The sequence below is a fragment of the Tupaia chinensis genome, unplaced genomic scaffold, assembly GCF_000334495.1.
Source record: "Tupaia chinensis unplaced genomic scaffold, TupChi_1.0 Scaffold000323_1, whole genome shotgun sequence".
Taxonomy (NCBI): domain Eukaryota; kingdom Metazoa; phylum Chordata; class Mammalia; order Scandentia; family Tupaiidae; genus Tupaia; species Tupaia belangeri.
The window spans coordinates 699,918-726,225 of record NW_006159817.1 but is presented as its reverse complement, the minus strand read 5'-3'; the positions used below and the strand labels follow the sequence as shown (position 1 = coordinate 726,225).

Genomic DNA, 26,308 nt, shown 5'->3' with positions numbered 1-26,308 from the left:
GAGAGGTTTTCGCTATAGGGAGTGTGCGCTCGCCAGCCAGCCAGAGAGAGACAGAGAGACAGAAAGTGAGAAATCACCCCCCAGGGCGGATGGCCACGCTGCAATCCCTTCTCCTCCATTCTCCTCTCGGGATCTTGGACACGCACGCACACGCGCCCAGCGTGAGTTTTAAGCCACCGGGTCCGGGACGCGAACCGCGGTCGACTATGTGGGAGTCCAGCGACATAGCCATTACGCTAACTGCTGGCTCCTTGTATCCTTAGAATTTCTGAACTTCTTGCTTGGGGCTGAAGGCTATGCTTGGTTGGATCCGTGCCTCTCTTGTTCTACAATCTCATCTTGTACCCTGCTCCTCCTCACTACAGAGAAACCGTACTTCCTCCCTATTCTCCAACCTACTAAATGAAGCTCACCTCAGGGCCTTTGTGCTTGTCCTTCCCATTTTCTGGAACCCTCCTTATCCAGGTAGTCCTATAATCAATCTCCTTTGCCATTCAATTCTCGGCTCCTGACAGGCCTCCTGTGGCCACCCCATTTCACACTGCCTCATTCTCCACACCAGCTACTTTCTGTCGCATTTGGGTACCATTTAAAATGGCGTGTTTCCTTCTCTCTTCCTTCCTCTTGCTAGAGGCAGCACACTCCCACGATGGGAGAGCTCACGTACTCTGCTGTGTCTCCAAACCCGGGACTCTGCCTACCACTCCAGAAACAGCCATACCTTCACTGAACAGGGGAGTCAACATTTCCTGGGCTCTCCCTCGGCATCAGGTCCCTAGCCTTCAGATGCATCATCTCGGATGGGGGAGGGGGGCCCCTTAAAAGCGTATAGTATAAAAAGCTATGAATGGGGGCCAGCAGATGGTATAGTGGTTACGTCGCTGGACTCCCACGTGGCTGACCACAGTTCAAATCCTGGACTTGGTGGTTTGAAACTCACACTGGGCATCTGTGCGTGCATGCCCAAGATTTCAAAAGGAGAACAGAGCAGAAGGGACTGCGATAGGGCCATGCCCCCCGAGGGGGGATTTCTCATTTCCCCTCCCACTGTCTGTCTCTCTCTCTCTCTCCCCGGCAAGCCCACGTGACCTATGGTAAAAACTTCTTTAAAACAAAACAAAACAAAACAAACCATGTATGGATTAATAAATATTGCACGAAAATAAACTTATATTTTAATTACACTTTCCCACAGTGTATAAAGCCCCCTTGTATAGCCCTTGTGCGGGTGTGGAGGCACAGTCCCATCTGAGGGTAAGATGTTCAATCCCCTTGTCCTTTTTTTTTTTTTTTTGGAGAGGTTTTTGCTACAGGGCGCATGCACTCGCCAGACAGACAGCTAGAGACAGAGAGATAGAAAGCGAGAAATCACCCCCCAGGGGGGATGGTCAGGCTGCAATCCCTTCTCCTCCAGTCTCCTCTCGGGATCTTGGGCACGCACGCACAAGCGTCCGGCGTGAGTTTTAAGCCACCGGGTCCGGGACACGAACCGCGGTCGACTACGTGGGAGTCCAGCGACACAGCCATTACGCTAACTGCTGGTTCCCAATCCCCTTGTCCTTTAGGGCAATGCTCTTTTACATAAGATGACCAGAAGTTAGCTAAGGAGCTTCTGATCTGCAAGGGTCAATGCTGCCCGAAGTACCCACATGTACTCCTTCAGCTGCAGTGAATAAATACATTACAGGTAGGGAAAAAAAAAAAAAAGGACTAGTCAATCATTTTACATAGAGCTAGTGCCTGCATAAGACGTTCGGAATCATGCCCTGCTCGGTAGGAAAGAGAAACACTGGCTCCTCCATGGACAGCCCCGGCCACGGTGCAGACACGAGCAGGGACTCTCGGAGTGCTTCGATCTGCAGCGAGCTGTCTCCAGTCCCGGGAAGGTTATGTTAATGAGCGTGTACGAACTACAGAGTCAAGCGTCCTCCGCGCGAGGGCCGATGGCTTTGGGAGCCGCTTAATGGAAGCATATTTAGGTGTGGAGTTTCTTCCTCTTCTGTTCGCTCTCCTTTGAAAGAGTGCCTTTTAGACTGAACTTTTCCAATTACTCACGGCTCCTCGTGGTGAGGGCCGGATGTAGAAAGGTTACCTTATCACCCACCATCAGCGCAACGCTCCCTTTCATTCTTGCCTCTCGGAGGCTGAAAAATGACCTGGTTTCCAAGAAAGTAAGAAAAGAGGCGCGGAGGACAGCGTTCAGCTGTTCTCAATAGCCTTTCATGGGGTCCTTGCCAGGCAAGCGTGACCCTCTCGTTTTCTAGATGAGAGATCTCCGAGATGAGCAGTTAAATGGTATCTCTGAATCACAGCCAGGGCCTGTGTGCACGTGGAACCCACAGACGCTCCCGACCGGCTCCTGTGGAGGAGACCTGGCACAGGAAGGCAGACAGTCCCGGCTGGGGTCTGGCCCTCACCAGGTGGAGCTGGATGGATCCCTGGACCAGCCTCACCAGGGAGCTTGGCAGACATGCAAAGTCTGGGACCAGTCGTGGAGGACACTGGTTAACTATGCACTGACAACCAGATCCCACAGGGCAGGACGCAGTTTGAATCCCAACCCTGACAGCTGACAGACACTCTGGGTGCCTGAGCGCGCGTGCCCAAAGTCCCGATGGGAGGGAGGAAGGGAGAAAAAGGATTACAGCATGACCATGCCTCCCTGTGGGTGCTTTTTTCCCCCTTTCTGTCTTTTCCGGGGAATGCACATGCCCTCTGGCAATTAAAAAAGAAATGTAAAGTGCTGTCTCCCCAATGTTTCTGGGGTACAAGGAGCCTTATGGGCGACTATAAGCCTGCTCGAGGGTGAGGAGCCACTGCTCTTCCAAAGGTGGCCAGGACCACTCAGCCTTTTCCGAGAGCTGGATGGCACATCCAGGCCCAGAGCAGGCAGAGCTCATTGTTCAAAGGAAGCCTGCAGGGACTAGTAGATGGTGTGATGGTGGCATGGCTGGATTTCCACATGGCCGACTGCAGTTCGAGTCCAGGATCTGGCGGCCTGAAACACATATTGGATGCGTATGCGCATGTGCCCAAAATCCCAAGGGGAGAATGGAGGGGAAGGGACTGAAGCATAGCCACCACCCTGGAGGGGGTGATTTCCTGCTTTCTGTCTTTCTCTCCCCAGTGAGCACACATGCCTCATGGCAAAAAAAAAAAAATCTCTAAAATAAGTAAGTAGACAGACAGATAGGTAGAAAGAAAGGAAGAAAGAAAATGTAGAGCCAGTTGGAGGCATGGTGGTTATGGCAGCTGGACCCGCATGGCTGACTGTGTTTCCGGTCCTGGACCTGGCAGCTTACAGAGCACTCAAGGCGCGTGTGCATGCCTGCCCAAAATCCCAAGAGAAGAATGGAGGAGGAGGGATTGTGGGGTGACCCAACGTCACACAGGAAATGACTTCTCACCTTCCTTCTGTCTCTTTTTAGTGAGGATACATGCCCAATGGCAAATTAAATAAAAATAAAGTCAAAAAAGAGAAAATGTAAAAGGATGGGGTAAAACCTCGAAGAAATGGAATTCTAGCGTCTTTGTCCTGCTCGCTGACTGCCACAGACACTTTGTTGAGCAGGACCCTTATCTGGGGCACACCCAAGACAGGCACTGTGCTCGGAGTCCTGCCTACATATCCTCTTGGGCCATCCTCAGCAATGCCACGAGACAGGGATGGCGAGTCTCTCACTGTGTGGAGACACCGAGTCTCAGGCTGTGTAGATGACTTCCCAGAACACGCATGCTCTCAGATGATGGGTCAGGACTCCCGCCCAGGCCGGGGGAAACTCCAGGGCCTCTGCTCTGACCTGCTGCTCTGACCTGGAGGGGAGATCTGTGCCCAGCTGGAGGATTCAGGAAGCGATGACAAGCCGAATGCTGTCGCTGACCCTAAGTATAGGACGTAGGCAGGGAACAGTGTAAAAACCCAGTCTTATCTTTTTATTATTTTTTTTCTTTTTTGGAGTGATTTTTGCCATGGGGCGCGTGAGCTTGCCAGAGAGGCAGAAAGCGAGAAATCGCCCTGGGTGGAGGATGGTCCTGCCACAATCCTCCTCCATTCTCCTCTTGGGATTTAAAGCATGCATGCACATGTGCCTGGCATGAGTTTCAAACTGCCAGGTCCGGGGCTCAAACCACAATCAGCCATGTGAGACTCTGGTACCTTAACCACTTGGCCTAGAAGTTTTAAAAATCAGAGATAATACTTTAAAAAAAAAATTTCTATAGGCGCATGTACTCGCCAGAGAGACTGATAGACAGAGAGACAGAAAGTGAGAAATCACTCCCTGGGGGGGATGGCCACGCCGCAATCCCTTCTCCTCCATTCTCCTCTCAGGACTTTGGGCACACACGCACACACGCCCAATATGAGTTTTAAGCTGCCAGGTCTGGGACTTGAACTGTAGTCAACCACGATGGAGTCCAGCAATGCAACCATTATGCCATCTGCTGGTCCTCAGAGGCCACTTTTTAAGAAGAGTGTTTCCCAACTGTGTCCTGGAAGATGTAACAAGTACTCTGTGGGATTAAGTAAGGTGGACAGACATCTGGCTAAACAGAGATCCCCGAGACTGCTACAGACCCTGCCAGTGCCTTCACGATGCCAGGAGCACGGAGGGTCTATCAGGAGACGGCGTTTCTTAAACTCCTTTGGTCCTTCGGCCCCTTCTCCTCCCAGACAAGATGACCTACCAGCATCTCTCAGGGCACCAGTATTCCATGAAGAGTTGGGAAACAGGATTTGGGAGATGAGAAAGAAAGGGCAGTGATTACGGAAGGCCAGAGCATATGCATTAAAGTAAAATGCTTTTATCTTTTTTTTTTTTTTGCTATAGGGCGCATGTGTTCACTAGGAAGACAGAAAGCAAGAAATCATCCCCCAGGGGGGATGGCCATGCCACAATCCCTTCTCCTCCATTCTCCTCTCGGGATCTTGGGCACGCACGCACATGTGTCCAGCGTGAGTTTAAGCCTCTGGGTCTGGGACTTGAACCACGTTCGACTACATGGGAGTCCAGCGACATAGCCATTATGCTAACTGCTGGTCCCAAAAGGCCTTTATCTTTAGCACTCAGATAATACTTCTAATTCGCCAGGGACCGGAAAAGTGGACAACCTCAGTAGAAGAAGTCTAGTTTTTTCCTCTGAAGAGGATTTTTTTTTTTTTTTTTAAAAGAGAGATTTTTGCTACAGGGTGCATGTCCTCACCAGAGACACAGAAAGTGAGAAGTCAGCCCCCAGGGGGAATGGCCATGCCACAATCCCTTCTCCTCCTCCTCTCAGGGTTTTAGGCACGCACGCACACGCGCTCCATGTATTTTAAGCCGCTGGGTCTGGGACTTGAACTGCGGCTGACTACATAGGAGTCCAGGGATGTAACCATTACACCATCTGCTAGGCCCTCTTTGGAGAGATTTTTTGCTATGAAGTGTGTGTGTGCTCATCGAAGAGACAGAGAGAGATGGAGAGAGACAAGTGAGAAATCATTCCCCAGCAGGGATGGCCACGCTGCAATCCCTTCTCCTCCATTCTCTTCTCTTGGGATTTTGGGCACGCATGCACACGCGCCTGGTATGAATTTCAAGCTGCTGGGTCTCGAACTCAAAACTGTGGTTAACCATGTGGGAGTCCGGTGCCTTAACAACTACGCCACCTGCTGGTCCCTCTTTTTTCTTTTTCTTTTTTTGGAGAGGTTTTCGCTATAGGGCGCGTGCACTCGCCATACAGACAGAGACATACAGAAAGTGAGAAATCACCCCCTAGGGGGGATGGCCACGCCGCAATCCCTTCTCCTCCATTCTCCTCTCGGGATCTTGGGCATGCACGCACACGCGCCCGGCATGAGTTTTAAGCCACCGGGTCCAGGATGTGAACCGCGGTCGACTACGTGGGAGTCCAGCGACATAGCCATTACACTAACTGCTGGTTCTGGAGGGTTTTTCTTTTTCTAAGCTTACTTCTTTCATAAGCGTGAGAGACAAATAGACACACAGACAGACTAGCTCCCTCGACAAGGTCTCACGCCACGATCCCTCCCAGCCTTCTTGGCCAGCCAGGTCACACACAACCCAGGTGATCCCTGAAGCACCACTGGGACAGCGAGGGGCTGAGCTGTTGTATCACCCAAATACCTGAAGCTGAGATTCAAGCCTGGGTTTAGATCCCAGCCCTGTACCTGCCGTCATCCTCCCGAAGCTCAGTTTCGTCCCTGTCAAATGGGAATCACCACCCCAATGCACAAGGCAGCTGAATCCACGGTTCTCGGCATCTGACGGGTCCATTGATAGATATGCCCTGTCCCCAGAGGATCTGTATCGGTCAGTGGCCAGCCAGCGACACCTGCCAAGCCCTTGTGTTTCAGACGAAGCTGAGCAAGTCAAGCCCTGTCCAGCGGGCCTCGGGGGCTTCCGACAAAGAACTGGGATGACAGAGCCTCTAGGCAGAGGAAGGGTCAGAGAGAATTCTGGGATTCCTGGAGCCTTGAAAAAAGCAGCAGGCTGGTTTTACAAGATAATTGGAAGAAATAGTCCCCGAGGAGCATCCCTCAGCCAGCCCGGGGCACCTCTGCCTCCTGTGGGCTGAAGAAGCGCACTGGAACAGCGCCTGTCCCCTCTTCCTCTCAAGGGAGGATGGAGGGGTGCCCGCTGGGCTGGGGTGCACAGCCTGGTCAGTCCCACCCTCCGCCGGCGTGAGCCGAGGAAACACACAGCGGACGCTCCCCTCTCCTCCCCCTCTGGTCTTCAGCTGCCTCAAGTCCAGCTAATCCCATTACAAGAAAATAAAGTGGATAATTCAGGCTAATGAAATCGTTAGGAGAATGTGGCCAGCCAGAGGTGGACATTCAGAACCAATTTACCACCCTTTGGAGTCGTTATCCTCAGTACAGGAAATGTTGAAAACGAGGAAGGACAAAAATTAAAGAGAGGGAGAGAAAAAAAACAACCTTCTCGGCCTCTTTCTTGTTAGCTTAAGCCTGGCTAAAGGACGATCGGCCACATCTCTTGCTCTTGGCTGCTGTGTCCATCATGCCCGACAGCCACACGGGAACTCTAGAAACTCCCAGAAACAGCGAAGGAGACCCAGGAGGCCAGCAGGCGTGGTGGGCGTCGCGGTCACTTGCTGCCTTTTTCTCTGCCCACACCCCCGCTCTGGGGCCGCTCTGAGGGGAGCAGAGAGGCGACAGCGGGGCCTGCACATCCACACCAGGTCATGGGCCTCCAACACCGGACCACCCTGTCCCTGGGATCTCCATGAAGCAGGAGCTCCAGAAAGCTGAAGAGCCCTGTGGACGGAGAGGCAGGAGGGGCTGCTGAAGTGAGCTTTGACGCACAGGAGCCGGCAGAGGGCCTGATGGTTATGTTACTGGACGCCCCTCTGGCCCACTGTGGTGTGAGTCCCTGACTGGTGGCTTGAACTTCACACGGGAGGTTCAAGAGGAAGGGACTGCGGTGTGGCCATCCCCCCTGGAGGGGAGACTTTTCACTTTCCCGCTCACTGTCTCTGTCTCTGGTGAGTGCTCACACTCCAAGGCAAAACAAAACAAAACAAAACAAAACACCAAAAAAGCTCTCTAAAAAAAAAAAAAAACAGCTCAGGGTGAGGCAGGGGTACCATGCGGGTACACCCCTGCCAGTGCCCCCCGCCTCCTCATGCCACCGCTGAGGTGACCTCAACTTCCCAACACTTGCTGTCTCCACGTGGTGCCACTCCCTCCCTCCCCTGCCAACACAGAAGGGGCCCTGTCCGCTTCACTTCTCTCTTCTCCTTCCGGTATGTATCTCCCATGAGTGGGAGACAGAGACAGCAACCTGATGCCACGATCCGCCCCTCCCTCGGCCAGTCCTGGATCACAGGTACGCGTGCTTCCCTGAGTACTCAGGGGGACACTGACCGGCTCAGCCCCGCGGGACGCTGCGTTTTCCCACTGTGCCACTGTCCAGTCCCTATAGCTTCACTTCTCCTGGATCCACCGCGCTGCTCAGACCTTCACGAGGACGGATGGCACAGACCCAGAAATCTCGAGTGGATTCGTATCAACCCTGCGCTGCTCCCGGGCCACCCGTGGCCCTTTCGGTGACCCAGATCCTCCCAGGGAGGAGACGCGGAGTGCAAGTGGACGAGACTAGGAGGATGTGAGGGAAAGGGGAGGAGCGAGATCTCATGCACGGGGAGGGCCTCCGCTGAGCACGCTCGGTTTATGGGGGTCTCAGGGTTCACACATGGACGGGCAGAAAGTTCTAGCCACTGCGGGGGTCAGAAAAGTCCCTACCAGTGGTCTCCCCACCGAGTGCCAAGCAGCGACGGATTATCACAGACGCCATCATCATGTACTGACCAAGAGCGAGGTTCCCCTGGGGAGATTCAAGATGTGTGATGGGGTGGCTGTGCTGCTGGGGTGCTGGCCTCCCTAGAGAAGCAGGACACCATGCACCTCAACACCCAGACCAGTCAGGGCGGTTTCTGAGAGCACCTCTGTGAAAGGGGTGCTCAGGGGCCAGCAGGTGGCGTGGTGGTTAAGGCACTGGACTCCCACATGACTGACTGTGGTTTGAGTCCTGGACCTGGGGGCTTCCTGTCTCACTTTCCCTCTATCTTTCTCTGGTCAAGTTATAATAAAGAATAAAATTATATACGATAACTCTTTTTTTTAATAAAAAGGTGTCTGGCACACGGGCCTCAGTTTGCTGATCAGCTCTGGGAAGAGACCAAAAAAATTCAAAACGTGATATTGAAAGAAATGAAAAGAACACAGTGACCTGCTACGTGGTGTGGCAGGAGAGCAGACACCCCTCCACAGCCCCGACCGGAACCCCGGTTCCCAGCCTGGGATCAGCGTCCCTTGCATAGGCACAGTTAGGCACTCTGAAAAGATCTGGATGATCAACCTTTTCATTTTTTTTAAAGAGAGATTTCCACTACAGGGCAGGTATGCTCGCCATAAAGACAGAGAGAGACAGAGAGACAGAAAGCGAGAAATCACCCCCCGGGGGGATGGCCACGCCGCAATCCCTTCTCCTACTCTCCTCTAGGGATTTTGGGCACGCATGCACACGTGCCCTGTCTGAGTTTTAAGCCGCTGAGTTAGGGGCTTGAACCATGGTCGGACATGTGGGAGTCCAGCGACGTATGCCATCTGCTAGTCCCAGGATGATACCTTTTCAGAGGACTGATGCTTCCAGGGCAAGAGGGGAAAGGCCTCCTTCAGTGGTGGGACTGCTCTGTGCATTGCGGAGCCTGTTCCTAGTAGGGAGTGCTGGACCCCAAAGAGCCGAGGGCCAGGCATCTTGCCACTGGCCTGGGACAAAGAGACAGACCTATAAGCCCAGTCATGGCCCCATCAGAGGGTGGGAGCACCAGGGAGTCAGGGTGAAGGGTGGCAGCCCGAAGGCATCCCAACCTGCCCAGGCATCTGCAGGAGACTGCCGTCTGCTGTCACCCTGTGACGGCGTCCGACTACGTGCCACTGAACAGCCAGCACCCGGGACGCTGCCCATGGTGCTGGCACGCAGTGGGGGCCCAGTAAGAAACATTTGTGAGGGCCGACTGGTTGAGTCACTCATAGATGTTTGTCTTTCCTGGCTTTTCTGTTTTCTAGCTCCTCTCAGGCCCAGGTCCTCAATACCAGAAAGGAGGAGCAGGGAGCAGGGAGCAGGGAGCAGGGAGGGAGGTGGTCTTGGCTGAGTGCCAGTCCCGTGGCGGGCGGACAATGAACTGCACGTGGCCTGCCCACTACTGCCTTCACTGCAGAGCGACCCGCAGGGCAGCAGCACCCGCCCGGAGCGCATGAGACACCTGGTCCCAGAGCTCGCGTCTGGGTCTGCCAGGCTGCGGAGTACATGGACCTCCCACTCTGCCTCGTCACACTCCACTGTGGCAGATGCCCCCTTCCTGGGTTCCAGCTGGAGCCTGCCGGCCACTGGGGAGCTGCTGATGGAGGAAGTGAAGAAAGAGGCCGAGGAGGTGAGGACAGATCTGAAGAGCCTGGCATTCCAGAGGCTTCTCTCACCTGCTACTGGGAGGCCCACCCCAGACCCCCAGGGAATCAGCAAGCCCACTCCTGACGGACTGATGCTCCCCACCTGCTGGGCACAGGGACCAAGCACCCTGCTCGCGGCTGAGAAGAGGGACAGAGTGGGGTCACCATGCCTCCCTGGGACGTCCCAGGCTGACAAATCACAGTGGGAGGTGACCTCCTTTCCAGCCTAGTGGGGTGCAGACTAAGGTACCCCTCAACATCAGAGCTTCCAGAAAAGCCAGCCTACCGTGGACCTGGGTGACAGCTGAGACGCCTCTGCCGGAGACTCAGAGGCAACCGCACCACGTGGGCCGTTCCATGGAAGGCCTCGGCGGCCTCCCGGGGCAGGCATGGAGACGGGGAGCGAGGCGCTGTGATTCATGGGGCTGAGCCCGCCAGCGCGCTGCAGCGGAGAGCAGCTCGCCCCGGCGGGGACAAATGTTATTTTTAAAAGTCTGGGAAAGAAAACAACAATAAAACAACTCGGGAGTTCAGGATGGCTGGTGTGGTTTAAGATGCAGAGAAAGGTGGAAACAGAGTTTTGAGGCAGTTCGTTCGTTTGGGGCCAAACAAACCCAACACCGAACTCGCTTCACTCGTACAAGGGGAAGAGGAGGGTTAGAATCCGGTGGTCCGACACAGCCGAGGCCTACAGGGGCCTGACTTGAGTCTAGAGTCTGAGACAGAGGTGTGGGCTTGGGAAGCTGGTTCCTGGCGGCCAGAGGAAAAGGCAAGACCCGGGGTGGGGGCTGCCACTGCCAATTCCCCGGCGTGTAGCAGTGGGACGCTTTTTTCTTGGTGAGAAACCCAGTTAGAGCCAGACAGGATGGAGGGTGTGGGAAGACCAAGGAGCCCGAAGCAGGAGAGGGAGGAAGAAAAGTCAACAATCTTTCTGCCGTGGTGGAGAGCGGGAGGCCCCCCGTCTGCCAGGAGCACTGTTTACAGAACATCGTCTGCAAAGTTCGGAGGAGGGGAAGTGAAATGCTCCAGTCTCTGGCGAAGCACAAAACCCTGGGTGGGCTCTTCTCCCTGCAGAAGCATCCTCTCTGCAGCAGGAGAAGGGGCCGCTGGTGCAGATCCCGGCTGGGCCTCCCTGTCCTCACCGCCCCCTCTCCGTTCCATTTGGAAGGCACAGAAGTGTGGCCACAGCTTTCTCCGAGGCCTGTGGTGACGCACGCCTTGGGGGTGAGTGCGGGGCCGGGGAATAACTGTTAGAGGAACAGAAAGGTTTTCACGCCCGCGCAGGGCAGGGTGGGAGACCATTAAAACCAGATCGGTGTCTTGGGCTGGATTCAAGCCCCCTTGTGAAACAGAAATTGTGTCTAGAACAGGTGTGCTGTTTCTAGTCCCCTCTCCCAGGTAGCTGCTCCTCACAGAGCAGGAACTGGCTAGCAAGCCCTGCCAGGAGGGGCCCCCATTCAATCTGGGGGTACAGACAGGGCGTGGGAGTCAGGGCTTGGGAATCCAGCGGCCTCCTCTTGCTGCTTATAAGCCTCTCTCCTCCACAGCCCCAGCGTGTCCCTCTCCAACGGGGACGATGGTCCCATGTTTAACAGTGGAGGTAAGGATGAAAAGACAGAATGAAGAGTCAGAGGGTGGTGCAGTGCTAAAACGTGAAGCTCGGTGAGGCACTACTGAAACATGGGATGTTGCCGGTTCAAGCCTGGAGACCTCCCCGAGGCGGCGGCACACATGTGCCCGTGATCTGGGCTGGCTGAGGCTGGAGGTGGATTGCAATGTCAGGACCCTGTTGGGGGTGCTATGGCTGGCTGGCTGTCTCTCCCTGTCTTTCTGTTTGATGGAAGAAATGATAAATAAGTACGGGAGAACTCTGAAACCATTAACACAGAGCTGGGCCCACCGAGAGCATGCAAAAAGCGGCAAAATGGACTAAGGGAAGGTTAAACACTGGGACGACACGTGGGCAGGGTAAGGGTAACTGCCCCTCGGGAACAGCAGGTGGCGTGGTTGTTAAGGTTCTGGACACTCCCACATGGCCGACCATGGTTCAAGTCCTCGACCTGGTGGCTTGCTTTCTCACTTTCCCTCTCTCTCTCTCTGGTCAAATTAAAATACATGAATGAAGAAGTAAAATAAATAATTTTTAAAACTTAAAAAAAAAAAAAAACAACACAGAACTATCCCAAGAAAGTGTTTAGCTGCCTGCATTTTATTCCTGGTCCTCAGAGCCACTGAATGGTCCCAGTTTAAGACCGGAATCCCACTTTGCTGATGAGAAAGAGAGGGCCACCTGCCTCTGTCTATCTGCAAATGGCCAAGTCCCAGAGATGGCACCTGGTGTCCACAGACCAAGTCCCCACTCGCCGAGGCCTGGGGATGCTCAGCCTGGCTCGCCGTGTATGCTGGAATTCTAGGGGTGATTTCACCTGAATCAAGGTTTTCTCTGGAGACAGAAACCCCTTGGCCACACCACAGCCATCAGTGATCACGAACACTGTGAGAGCCCACAGGACGGGGCAGTGGTGTTCCAGAAACTTACTAACGGTGTCTTAGAGGAGGGGCCGGTCACTGTCAGAGCCACCCCCACTTACCAAATGTCAGGGCTCCTTGCCCCCAGCCCCTGTGGGTAGGTGGACTTAGGTGAAGCCATGTGACCAGACCTGGCCTATGAGGTGTTTGCAGAAGCCTCAGCATGGCTCTTGGCTCTCTCATCCCCTGCCATGGGGAAACCTGGGCCCTGAGCGACTGTGTGGAGCACAGCCTTCCACTGACGCCCGCTGAATGTATATACCTGCTGTGGGCGTGGTGGGCGTGGTGCATGCTCAGGCCTGGGGGTTTAGCTGTTACGCAGCATATATAGTCCACCCTGACTGGTGACAAGCAGTTTGGCCCCACGGCTGTGGTGCAAGTCAGGGGGAGGGAGCACCGTTAAATAGTAGTTACACAGGAAGGCGCCACACTGCATAGGCTGCAAGGGAGGTCTGGGTTTGGATCCCAGAGCAACCTGAACAGGTAAGGCAAGGCGGCACACACCCCTGGTCCTGGCTAGCTGGGAGGCCAGGGCATGAGGATCGTGACATGGCAAGATCCTCTCTCTCATATGAAAAAAAAAAAAGGGGGGGGGGAGACCAGCAGTTGGTGTAATGGCTATGTTGCTGGACTTCCATGTAGTCGACTGCAGTTCTAGTCCCGGACCTCGTGGCTTAAACTCACACCGGGTGCATGTGCATGCGTGCCCAAGAACTCGACAGGAGAATGGAGGAGGAGGGATTATGGCATGGCCATTCCCCCTGGGGGGTGATTTCTCACTTTCTGTCTCTCTTTTGCTATAGGCACATGTGCCCTATAGCAAAAACCTCTCAAAAACAAACAAACAAACAAACAAAAAAAGGGAAGCATTTCAGGAGGGCTGGAGCCAATCACAATTAAAGAGCTGAAGGGCAAAAAGACAGGCTGGCAGAACGGCTATACCTGGGGAGAGGGCTCGCCTAGGTGGGGCTTGGAACCCGGGTCTGGTTTGGTTGACGTGATGTCCCTTTAGTCACCAAGCACCTGCTGCGTGCCAGGCCCTTTGTGAGGCAGCTCAGGACGTCTGGTCAAGTCCAGCCCTGCTTCCTGAAGGCCATTAGCCCTGAACTGCAATTCCGATTTTTAGTGACAACAAGGAGAAAAGTTAAGGTGACTGGCCCCTTCAGACCAGGGCCGGCACACCTCGGCCCACAGCTGGCCTGGCCTGTTTTTTTTTGGAAATACAGTTCTACTGGGATACAGCTCGCTCACTCCTTCCGTCGTCTAAGGCTGCTCTCAAGCCATGATGGCACAGCTGAGCAGCTATGACAGGGACGGGAGGGCCCATGACACTGAAGGCATTCACCCTCGGTCTTTTATATTTTTTAAAGCTTATTTCTTTTTTCTAGGACAGAGAGAGAGAGCACCCCAACAGGGTCGAGGTGCCACAATGCACCCCAGTCCCATCCAGTTCCAGATCATGTTTTTGCATGGTTCTGGCGTGCTCAGGGAGGTCTCCAGACGTGAACCTGGAACCTCCCCACGTGGGCCAGCCTCTCAGAGTGTCTTATTTTACTGCTGTGCCACCATCTGGCCCCTGCTCTCCTGCTCGTCACAGAAAGTTCTAGGCAGACCTCATCTGCACCCCAGCCCCGCTCATCCCCGAGGCCTCCCCCATCCCTGTTCTCCCATCTCAGAGCCTCCTCCCTGCCACGAAGTCCTAGAAATCGCTGCACCCTGAAAACCCAGCGTCTACCTCCTCACTCTGAGTTATTTGTTTTCCTTAATCAGGTACTTACGGGGGCACTTAGGAGAGGCCGGAGAAGATCCGAGTCAATTGGTAATTAGGGAGGTTTGCAGAAAGCCTCATTAGGCTCTCCACCTCTCCCTCCCCGGTGTCATTTACCTGAGGGGCCTAATGAGCGATTGTTTGCAGGGAGCTCCAGCTTAGCAGCGGGGCCTAGCAGCCCTGGCTGGCTTCTCGGGGTAGTGGCTGGGGAGAGGGGAAACCTGCTTTCCTGCCCTGGCCCGCCAGTGACTGCACAGGGTGCCCAGAAGGAAGAGGTGCCCGGTTCTCCCCACCACATGCACACACAGCACAGGGCCAGGAGGGTGGCAGCCTGTGGTCACGGGTGCGGAAGCCTGCCATCAGAAACCTGCTCCGATGGGTGACTGGGGAGAGAGAGGAGCCAGGGGCCAGTGAGTTAAAAGGAAGAGAAAGCAAATGGGGGGGAGGGGGCTGCCATAGCATGCATGCTCGGATTATTATTTCTGAAGTGAAACTCGAGAAACGGCCGCAGAGGCACCCTTGGGGAGAGGACGGAGGGCTAGAACCTGGGTCCTGGCGTCCACTCTCTCTGCCCTGGGCCCTCTGTCACTGCCCCGGCTGTAGCAGTCCACCGCTCCCCCAGCCCCGTACAGCCCCCCATGGCACAGGACTCTGGTGGACACACACGGGTGGCTGCAGTAGCACATGTGCATGGACATCCCCTCCCCTGTCCTGTTCCCCCTGCTTGCTGGGGTCACCTGCTGATTCACTGCCCATGTGCAGTCCTCTCGAGCTCTGGTTTGGGGAGGGCCGCATTCAGATGGACGCAGCATTCAACCCATCTCCTTTTACTGCTCTCACACCACCTGCGTGTTTTCTATAGAAACAATCACACACTTGGAGCTTGTCCCACGGCACAGTGGTTAAGTACTGTGCAGAGGAAGCGGGATCCCACACGGTCGACCGCGGTTCAAATCCTGGCCCCGGCAGCAACACCCCCGATGTGCGCATGCACGCTCAGAATACCCTCGTGGGACGGAGAACTGCAAGAACAACCGTGGCAGACCAGGCTTGCTGGGGGTGCTTTCTCTCTATATGTATGTACGCTCTCTATCATTAATAAAAGAAATACCTTTTTTTTTTTTTAAGAGAGATTTTTTGCTATAGGGCGCATGCACTTGCCAAAGATATAGAGAGACAGAAAGCGAGAAATTACCCACTACCCCAGGGGATGCCATGCCACAATCCCTTCTCCTCTATTCTCTCGGGATTTGGAGCATGCATGCACATGTACCCATTGTGAGTTTCAAGCTGCTGGGTTCAGGACTCGAACTGTGGCTGGCTACGTGGGAGTCTGGCAACATGACCATTACGCCATCTGCTGGTCTCCAAGAAAATAACAATTAAAAAAAATGTATCTTATGATTATATATATATTGGATCATTGGGGAAGTCATGACACATTTTTGGATAGAAAAACACGTTATGACTTTCACGATGACCTAATTTCTTGTGGGGAGGAAGACCCAAATATAGGTGCGTGGCTGGTTCATTCCTTCTTTCTGAGAATTTACTGCTAAGAAGACAATGTTCTGCCTTGATCTACATATCCATGGTGCCTGATAGAACCACTTATTTCCCTCATTGCCCTGGCTGCCAGAGAGCTCAGGCTACCACCAGTACCCCACTGCAGGAACCCCCCTTGGCCTCACTTACTAGCACAAAAGCCACCTTCCTGACCCCACTTGCTGCAGCCCCATCTGCTCCTTTCCCAGATGCCCTGTGCAGGGCACCGTGGAGACTCCTGTGGGCAGGCTGGTGGGTGAGCAGAGAGAAGGGCTGGGCTATCTCTTCCCGGGCAGGTGCTCTGCCCTCGACAACAGAGGCCCCCCCCAGGCATCTCCTCCCACCCAACCCCACCCCACGCTTGCCCAGTGGCAGTTCTGGCTTGACCTCCCGAACACAAACACACCCCGAGGCTGTATCCCCCAGCCTCAGGGGCAGTGACCAGGGCTGCCAGATACAATCCAGGACCCTGGCGAAGTACGCTTTTCAGATAAAGAACAAATACGCATTGCACGTGCGTCCAAATATCGTATGGGGCATATACTTACAGTAACATTTCATTAAAAACACGTAGCTGGAATGCACACTGGGCACTCCACGTTTTCTAGAAAGGTCCTGAATCTGATCCCCTCCCACCAAGAGACAGATTTCTTTTTTTGTCTGTTTTGTTTTTAAATAAGGTCTTTGTCGTACGGTGCATGTGCTTGCTGGAGAGAGAGAGAGACCAAGAGAGAATAAGAGAAACAGAGAGATAGAAAGTAAGAAATCACTCCCCAGGGGGGTGGCCACACCGCAATCCCTTCTCCAGTCTCCTCTTAGGATTGTGGGCACACCCGCACATGCACCCAACGTGATTTTCAAGTCGCTGGGTCTGGACTCAAACCACGGTCAGTTATATGGGAGTCCAGCGCCTTAACTACCATGCCACATGCTGGCCCTGAGAGACAGATTTCTCCTGGTGTTGGTCTCTGGGTGCCCTGAGAGAACCCCCAAAGCCTACTCTTTCCAGTGGCCATAGCATGCATGCTCGGATTATTATTTCTGAAGTGAAACTCGAGAAACGGCCGCAGAGGCACCCTTGGGGAGAGGACGGAGGGCTAGAACCTGGGTCCTGGCGTCCACTCTCTCTGCCCTGGGCCCTCTGTCACTGCCCCGGCTGTAGCAGTCCACCGCTCCCCCAGCCCCGTACAGCCCCCCATGGCACAGGACTCTGGTGGACACACACGGGTGGCTGCAGTAGCACATGTGCATGGACATCCCCTCCCCTGTCCTGTTCCCCCTGCTTGCTGGGGTCACCTGCTGATTCACTGCCCATGTGCAGTCCTCTCGAGCTCTGGTTTGGGGAGGGCCGCATTCAGATGGACGCAGCATTCAACCCATCTCCTTTTACTGCTCTCACACCACCTGCGTGTTTTCTATAGAAACAATCACACACTTGGAGCTTGTCCCACGGCACAGTGGTTCAGTACTGTGCAGAGGAAGCGGGATCCCACACGGTCGACCGCGGTTCAAATCCTGGCCCCGGCAGCAACACCCCCGATGTGCGCATGCACGCTCAGAATACCCTCGTGGGACGGAGAACTGCAAGAACAACCGTGGCAGACCAGGCTTGCTGGGGGTGCTTTCTCTCTATATGTATGTACGCTCTCTATCATTAATAAAAGAAATACCTTTTTTTTTTTTTAAGAGAGATTTTTTGCTGGCTACGTGGGAGTCTGGCAACATGACCATTACGCCATCTGCTGGTCTCCAAGAAAATAACAATTTTAAAAAATGTATCTTATGATTATATATATATATTGGATCATTGGGGAAGTCATGAAAAAAAATGTATCTTATGATTATATATATATTGGATCATTGGGGAAGTCATGACACATTTTTGGATAGAAAAACACGTTATGACTTTCACGATGACCTAATTTCTTGTGGGGAGGAAGACCCAAATATAGGTGCGTGGCTGGTTCATTCCTTCTTTCTGAGAATTTACTGCTAAGAAGACAATGTTCTGCCTTGATCTACATATCCATGGTGCCTGATAGAACCACTTATTTCCCTCATTGCCCTGGCTGCCAGAGAGCTCAGGCTACCACCAGTACCCCACTGCAGGAACCCCCCTTGGCCTCACTTACTAGCACAAAAGCCACCTTCCTGACCCCACTTGCTGCAGCCCCATCTGCTCCTTTCCCAGATGCCCTGTGCAGGGCACCGTGGAGACTCCTGTGGGCAGGCTGGTGGGTGAGCAGAGAGAAGGGCTGGGCTATCTCTTCCCGGGCAGGTGCTCTGCCCTCGACAACAGAGGCCCCCCCCAGGCATCTCCTCCCACCCAACCCCACCCCACGCTTGCCCAGTGGCAGTTCTGGCTTGACCTCCCGAACACAAACACACCCCGAGGCTGTATCCCCCAGCCTCAGGGGCAGTGACCAGGGCTGCCAGATACAATCCAGGACCCTGGCGAAGTACGCTTTTCAGATAAAGAACAAATACGCATTGCACGTGCGTCCAAATATCGTATGGGGCATATACTTACAGTAACATTTCATTAAAAACACGTAGCTGGAATGCACACTGGGCACTCCACGTTTTCTAGAAAGGTCCTGAATCTGATCCCCTCCCACCAAGAGACAGATTTCTTTTTTTGTCTGTTTTGTTTTTAAATAAGGTCTTTGTCGTACGGTGCATGTGCTTGCTGGAGAGAGAGAGAGACCAAGAGAGAATGAGAGAAACAGAGAGATAGAAAGTAAGAAATCACTCCCCAGGGGGGTGGCCACACCGCAATCCCTTCTCCAGTCTCCTCTTAGGATTGTGGGCACACCCGCACATGCACCCAACGTGATTTTCAAGTCGCTGGGTCTGGACTCAAACCACGGTCAGTTATATGGGAGTCCAGCGCCTTAACTACCATGCCACATGCTGGCCCTGAGAGACAGATTTCTCCTGGTGTTGGTCTCTGGGTGCCCTGAGAGACCCCCCAAAGCCTACTCTTCCCCGTGGGTGTGGCAACCCTGCCACAGCTGTAAGGACACCACCCACGAGGGCATTCCAAGCAGTGGCCTGAGTTGTTTCCAGCTGTGAGCCCACAGGACACATGGGCTCGAGCTCTGTCAGCCTTCTGAGCACGTGAGCATCTCTCACGCACCCTGCTCCTTGGGAAGGAGGATGCGACTGCTGTCACGGGCAGACTGGGTGGACCCCCTGGCTGTTCCCTGCCTCAGCCTCTGCAAGGCTAGGTCAAAAGGTCCTCTTCCCAGGCACCATAGATCCTGCTGCCCTGTGGCCATCCTGCAGTGGGACCCCCGAGGCCAGCTGATTCTCTATTTCCACACCTGCAGGCTGCCTTCCGGATGCGGGGGCTGTACTGGTCTTACCCACCAGTGAATTTCCCATGCCCATACCATGAGCTCAGTAATGTGATGACTAGAATGAATGAATGAATGAGGGTAGAAATCAGGCCCAGTCTTGGCAGCAGAGGTGGCAGCGTGCTGATCTGGAAGCCACGTGGCTGACCACGGGTTCGGGTCTCAAGTCAATGTGAACAGTGCCAGGTGTGCCCAAGATCCTGAGTAGGCACAGGCTGGGGGGAGCCCAGGTGCCTCTCTCTCTCTCCCTCTCATAAAAGAAATATTGGGGTGTCGGACAGGTCATCACGTGTTTTTCTACGTAAAAATGCATCATGACTTTTCAGATGACCCAATAGAAACTAAACACAAAAAAAGAAGAAAAACCCAGAAACACAGACCATGGGGCCCTCTCTGCCTCGCCCCCATCCGGAAACACTGTCTGTCACCCACTGGTAAGTCCTGGCCCACTGACAGAAGCACCTGCGTCACATGCTGGATGCCCCCGGCGCCCCGCTTTGCCTCCTTGCTTATGCAAGGCTCCCCTGGCTGGGGCGCTGCTCTGAGGCAACGCGGAGGCAGGAGGAGGGCGCGGACGCTTATAGTCTCGGATTCCCCGCCCAGCCCCGATAATGACTTTTCTCCAACAAGTTCTGCGGCAGCAGCGGCTGTGGGGCAGCGTTAGAACCGGAGACAGGTACAGTTGCCATGATACGGCCGTCGCGGTAATTCAGCCTCAGAGTACGGTTCCCTCGGAATAATGTAACGATCTGTCATGGGAAGGGAGGAAGGAGGATGATTGCTGTGCGGCTGAATTTCTCCACCTCCAAAATATCATCTAAGTTCCCGGAGCCGGAGGAGGCCCCCGGTTGGAGGGATGGAAGAGTGAGAACATTTTTGACCAGGGCCCAGGTGGGAAGGCCTGGCTTATCTACTTTTGTGGAAAGGAAGCGAGTGAATTGGAAACCCTGCAGGAGGTCGCCTCTAAGCCCTGTCTTCTTCTGGCTGCTGGTCCCCTTCCTGTTGCATCCAGAACTCGTCCTGGCTTTCTTTAAAGAGGTGGCTTGTAGCAGCCTTCGACCATCCTCCTGTGTCCCTCCCTCCCTCCCTCCTACCCCAGGAGCCCCTGGCATGGACAAAGCTGAAACTGGGCCCAGAGAAGGAGGGCAGAATTCCAGTCCTCTGCTTAACCACTGTCTGCAGGGTGGCGGGGATACGCAAGGGAGTGGCTGTCTTGGCCCAGGACCCCTGATTTGAGGGAGGTCGCTTCCTTAGGCTGGAGAGAAGCCTTTCCTTCTAGAAGCCCTACGTTGTTCCCTTTCACTGGCAACGTGCAGAGCCTGGGAATGGGTCATGCCACTTTTGGAGGCCTGGTGACCCTGGGGATAGGGAAGGCCTAGTTCACAGATGAGGGACTGCCCCACCTGCCTGCGTGATGGGACCCTACTGAGGCTTGGCCAGAGCTAGGTCTGTATTTCAGATTTCATTTGGAGTTTGGAGTATCTGCATACACATAACGAGACATCTTGGGGATGTACAGCAGGGCTCAACATAAAATTCATTGATGCTTCATGTACTATACACGGAGCCTGGAGTGGGGTCAGGGCTCGGCACTGCTAGGGGGCTGACCTAATGCCAGCAGGATCCATCTCTGAAGCTCAGGACAGGGCACAGGAACTCAGCACGGGAGGCCTGGCGGTAATTTTACAGTGCACGCGCGTGTGTGCGTGTACGTGTTTAGAGAGATTTTTGCTATAGGGCACTTGTGCTCACCAGAAAGACAGAGAGAGAAAGAAAGTGACATATCAGCCCCAAGGGGGGATGGCCACACCGCAATCCCTCCTCCTCCATTCTCTTGGGATTCTGGGCACACACGCACACACGCCCGGTGTGAAATTTAAGCCATCAGGTGCAGGACTCAACCTGCAGTCCACCATGTGGGAGTCCAGCGCCTTACCCACCATGCCACCTGCTGGCCCTACCTGGTATTTCTGGGTGGCGGTGTTCTGACCCTGCCACGTGAGGTCAGGGGTGGACTTGTCCACTGTGGCATCCTGTCAGTGCTCCACGTTTTGAATTTAGGAATGTGCAGCCCCATCTTGGCTTAGGGGTGTGCAACCTGTATGTACGTGTGTGTGTGCACACGTGTTTAGTTGCCCGAGGGCTGTCTCCTAAGAGGATCTGGTTCTCAATCAGAGCAGTCTCTCCCCTGTTCCCATCCCCTCTCCCCAGGACAGCCGGCGATGTCTGAGGCATCTCTGGTTGTCATGACTGGACGAAGGGGGCTCCTGGCCCTGGGGGGAAGAGGCCAGGGTGCTGCCTGATACCCTACCACGGACGGCTAGCCTCCCAGCATGGAATATAGTTCAGCCCAACACACACCGAAGCTGAGAAACTGGCCAAGAGACTGGCCCTGCAGCCCCAAGCACACACGGCATCTGCATCTTGGCTTCTAAATACCATCGCCCTGAGAAGGATCAGCAAACCGACTGGTCCCAGGGCTGGAGCTGAGAAAGTAGGAGGCAGGTTTGGAATATAGTCTCAGAATAAACATAAGGAATAATAACCGAAGGAAGTGCTCAAATAAATAAATAAATAAATAAAAAAGACGGGGACCATCGAAGGACACGATTCACCTTGAAGGGGTTCCCACTAGCCTGACGGAGCTGCACCTGGACCCTGAGGTGCGGGGGGCAGATTTGGAGGTGCCACCCTTGGGCTGGCCAGTGACCAGTCACCCCCAGAGAGAGAAGACAACAGGGTCTCCCGCACACGTCAAGTCCACGCAGACGCTGTCTCTATGACAACAGGGGAAGATGACAAGGGCCATGCCCACAAAGCCCGTGTTCCAGAAGATGGGTGGAAGAAACTTGGGACGCCAGTAACAAGGACAGTCTGAGAGCCACCGGGGGTCACGGACACAGCAGTGGGGTCAAGGCTGGGCACCTCTGGGACAGCAAGCTCAGCTCAGAGGGAACCTCAATCCACAGCCCGTCCCTGGGTCTCCCGGGAGCCACAGAGGTCTGAGGAGGAAGAGGAGGAGGAGGAGGTGTCCAGAAGTCATACTGTAGCCTGAGGGTGCGGAGACACTGCAGTCCCCTGGCCTCCACGTCTCAGCAAAATCTCAATTTTAAAAAGTGATCAATTTGCTGTTAGGTCAAAAAAAAAAAAAATCTGCATATAGTGAACCTGCACAGTTCAAAGACATGCTGAGGAAGGTATGTATTAAATCACTGTTGAGAGTCGTGATATATTAAAATGTGTCTGGACTCTCCTGACAACCCAATAATAAACAAGCGATTGGAAAAGCTTGGCCCAAATGACCCTTAAACAAATATGAAAACAGCACCAGCAATGGGACACAGTTGTGATATCCCTACCCAAAAGCCAAAGACTAATCCAATCACGGGGGACCATTCCACAAACTCAGTTGGGTAACATCCACAAAGCAACTAGAGAGTACTTTTCCAATCTCCGCGGTCATGAGAAACAAAGAAATACTAGGTAACATTTCCAGAATGCAAAGAAACTATAAAGAAACATGAAGACAAAATATATTACACGACTCTGGGTTGGCTCTTGAATCACACTATTTTTTTTTTTCTTTAAAGAACACTATTAAGGGTATTGGCAACATTTCGAGTAAGGTCTATTGATCGGATGATACTATTGTATCTGTGTTAACCTCCTGGTTCTGATCATTGGACTACGCTTACAAAAAGATCTTTCTGTTTGATTTTTGATATATGGCACTGGTGATCGCCAGACAGAGACAGAGACACAGAGAGACAGAGAGAGAGAGAGAGAGATAGTGAGAAATCAACCTCCGGGGCAATGGCCAGGTCGCAACCCCTTCTCTTCCATTCTCCTCTCGGGATTTTAGGCACGTGCGCTCGCGCGCACACGTTTCAAGCCACCGGGTCCAGGGCTTGAATCGTGGTTGGCCACGTGGGAGTCCAGCACCTTAACCACTACGCCACCTACTGCCCCCTCCTCCCACGTTTTTTTTTTTTTTAAATACTACATGGGGTCATCAAAAATTCATGGAAAATGGAAATTATGAAAAAAAAAAAAACCATGCATAGGCTTCAACTTTTCTTGGGCATCAAAATGTATTTTAATTCCACTTTCTCACAACTTTTTGAAGTCCCCAGGAATACTCTTAAGTACTTAAGGGTTAAATAAAAATTGCATCAAAATGATTCAGAAAAAAAAGAACGTGTATACATCTGTGGTGTTTGAGTATACAGAGAGAATAAAACATTAGCATCAGGAATCTGAGCAAAAGGTGGATGGGGCTCGTTATCTTCTTGCAACTTTTCTGTGGCTGAATTTTTTTTTTAAAGTGTGAAAACAAAGTTTATCACCCTACGCTCTTCATGTTCTCTCCCAGCTTTGCCATTTTAACCAGTGACAGACTCAGGCACGTCCACACAGGCAAGGCTCCTTAAAAGCTCTTTGGAATAAAAGACTTAAGAATCCAACCCACCAAGAGCTGCCGTCAAGACTCCTTCCTGCCCTGGACGGACACAAGGACAGGCATGAATCACTCATCCTTTGCGGCATTTCTTGGTAGTTGGATCCAACGGGCACTTTCACGATGCCTTTCTTTCCTTTTTTCTTTTTTTTTTAAAGAATGATTTAATTTTAGTTATTTTTATTCTTCAATTTGACCAGAGAGAGAGAGAGAGACAGAGACAAAGAAACAGGGAGGGAGAGTGAGAAAGCAAGCTCCCTGGTCTGAGACTTGAATCTCAGTCAGTCACGTGGGATGCCAGAGCCTTAATCATCATGTCACCTGCCAGCCTCCCTCATGATGCATTTTTTTTTTGGGAGGGGGGGAGGTTTTGCTATAGGGCACATGCTCTCACCAGAAAGACAGAAAGAGACAGAGAGACAGAAAGCGAGAAGTCACCCCCCAGGGGGGATGGCCACGCCGCAATCCCTTCTCCTCCATTCTCCTCTCGGGGTCTTGGGCACGCACGCACACGCGCCCGGTGTGAGTTTAAGCCACCAGGTCCAGGACTCGAACCACAGTCGGCTACATGGGAGTCCAGCGACATAGCCATTACGCTAACTGCTGGTTCCCTCTCACTTTCTTCCGATGGGAACCCTAAGGATCCACCTCCCAGACACGCTGTTCATTCCAACTTTCACGAGCGGTCCTCAAAGAGAAAGTACAGAAAGATGAGCGGAGAGAGGAAACCCCCAGCTTGTTCGTCTGTGCCTTCACTGATCTGCTCATGCACACGGTCAGCACATTTTTCTGAGTACCCAGCCAGGATCTCCTGAGTGCCTACTATGTGCCAAGCACTGTTCCAGGGCCCAAGGGGGCAGCAGTGGGAGCCAAGGCCCTGGCGTCATGGATCCCACACTGTGCTGGGGAAGGCAGAGAGGACAGCTAGCCAGGTAGACAGCACATGGCAGGTCAGTGGGAGGTGAGAGAGGCGAGGAAAACGTCATGCAGGATGAGGGAGTGGCAGTGAGGCGTGATGGTGTGTGTCATATAGGGTGGCCACAGACAAGGACAAATTCAAAGGCCCTGAGTGACCAGGAGACCATGTAGCTGGAAGTGACATAAATGACGTGCGCAGAGAGGGAGTGCCATCATGCAGAACCACGCAGCCCAAGGTCAGAGGCATCTGGCCACGAAGATGAGCAGGGCTTAGAGAAGAATGCCTGTGTTTTCAGAGGCCAGGAAATCCGCATGGAAGGAGAATTTAGTATTCATCTGCAAGGTGTGGCACACCTAAACTAGCTGGCCACTCGGTTTTACACAACCCATGAAAAAGAATGCTATGGTCTACGTTTTCAAACGGTTGGCGGGGGGAGGAGCCTGAGAATAAAGTTCTGCGACACACACACACAAACTGTATCAAACTCAATTTGATCATCCAGAATAAAGATTTAGAGGAACAGCCACATCTGTTAATTCCCTTTATTGTCTTCAGCTCTTAAGATCTGTAGGCAAGGGACCAGCAGTTAGCGTAATGGCTATGTCGCTGGATTCCATGTAGTCGACCGCGGTTCACGTCCTGGACCCGGTGGCTTAAAACTGGGCGTGTGTCCATGTGTGCCCAAGGTCCCGAGAGGAGAATGGAGGAGAAGGGATTACGGTGTGGCCATCCCCCCTGGGGGGTGATTTCTCACTTTCTGTCTCTCTGTCTCTCTCTGTCTGTCTGGCGAGCGCACGCGCCCTATGGCAAAAACCTCTCAAAAAAAAAAAAAAAAAAAAAAAGATCTGTAGGTTGAGTAAGCCCAAAAGTCACCCACAAAGTTCAAAGTCTTTTCTTTGTGCAAAATTTGACCACTTCTGATCTAATGAGTCATTCTCGTCCCTGGCTGTCTATGTGAAAATGCAAACACCCAGCAGTTTGGATGTAACTGATCTGGGACCCAAGCTTTCCAGCCCTTCCTTTCTTCTCTTCCTTCTTCCTTCCCTCCGTCCCTTCCATTTAGACCCCCTAACTCTCATCATATACACAAAATCAGCTCAAAATGGATTAAAGACTTAAATGAAAGGTCAGGTCATATAGTCAGCAGCAATGCAGTGCTGGAAGCCACATGGCTGAACATGGTTCAGATCCCTGGGTGGACTTGAAACCTGCCAGACACTCTTGTACCCAAGATCATGATAAGCTGGATGGTGGCGAGGGTGGGGAAGGGGTTGCAAGGGGAACACGGTATAGAGAGACCCTGCCCAAGGTGCTTCTTTCTTTCTTGTGCACACACCTCATCATTCTCCATTATGAGTAAGATAAACTTTAAGGAAGAAAAAAAACGTCTTGAAACTACTAAAGGAAAACAGAGGATATGCTTAGGATTTTGATCTAGGCAAAAATTTTAGGAACAAGACCTCAAAAAGCACAGGAAACAAAAGCACAGGTAACAGATTGACAAAGAAAACTACATCACACTAAAAAGCTTCTGTGCAGCAAAGGAAACAACCAACAGAATGAAGAGACAACCTGCAGAATGGGAGAAAATATCTGCAACCCATTCATTCAACAAGGGATTCATAATCAGAACATATAAAAAAAGCTGACTATTTAAAAGTCCCCAATGGGACCAGCAGTTGGCATAATGGCTACGTCGCTTGACTCCCACGTAGTTGACCGCGGTTCGCGTCCCGGACCCCGTGGCGTAAAATTTACCCCC

The 26,308-nt window shown here is 53.0% G+C and overlaps 1 protein-coding gene and 1 long non-coding RNA gene across 2 annotated transcripts in view; one reads left to right on the top strand and one right to left on the bottom strand.

Annotated features, from left to right (window-relative positions):
- RBM19 (RNA binding motif protein 19) overlaps positions 1-26,308 on the bottom strand; it is a gene marked incomplete in the record, with an annotated part of 174,920 nt that overhangs the window by 68,846 nt on the left and 79,766 nt on the right.
- Positions 11,042-15,323, top strand: LOC102487417 (uncharacterized). The gene is made up of 3 exons (XR_335044.2): positions 11,042-11,194; positions 11,518-11,570; positions 15,130-15,323. It is a non-coding gene; the product is annotated as an uncharacterized LOC102487417 (long non-coding RNA).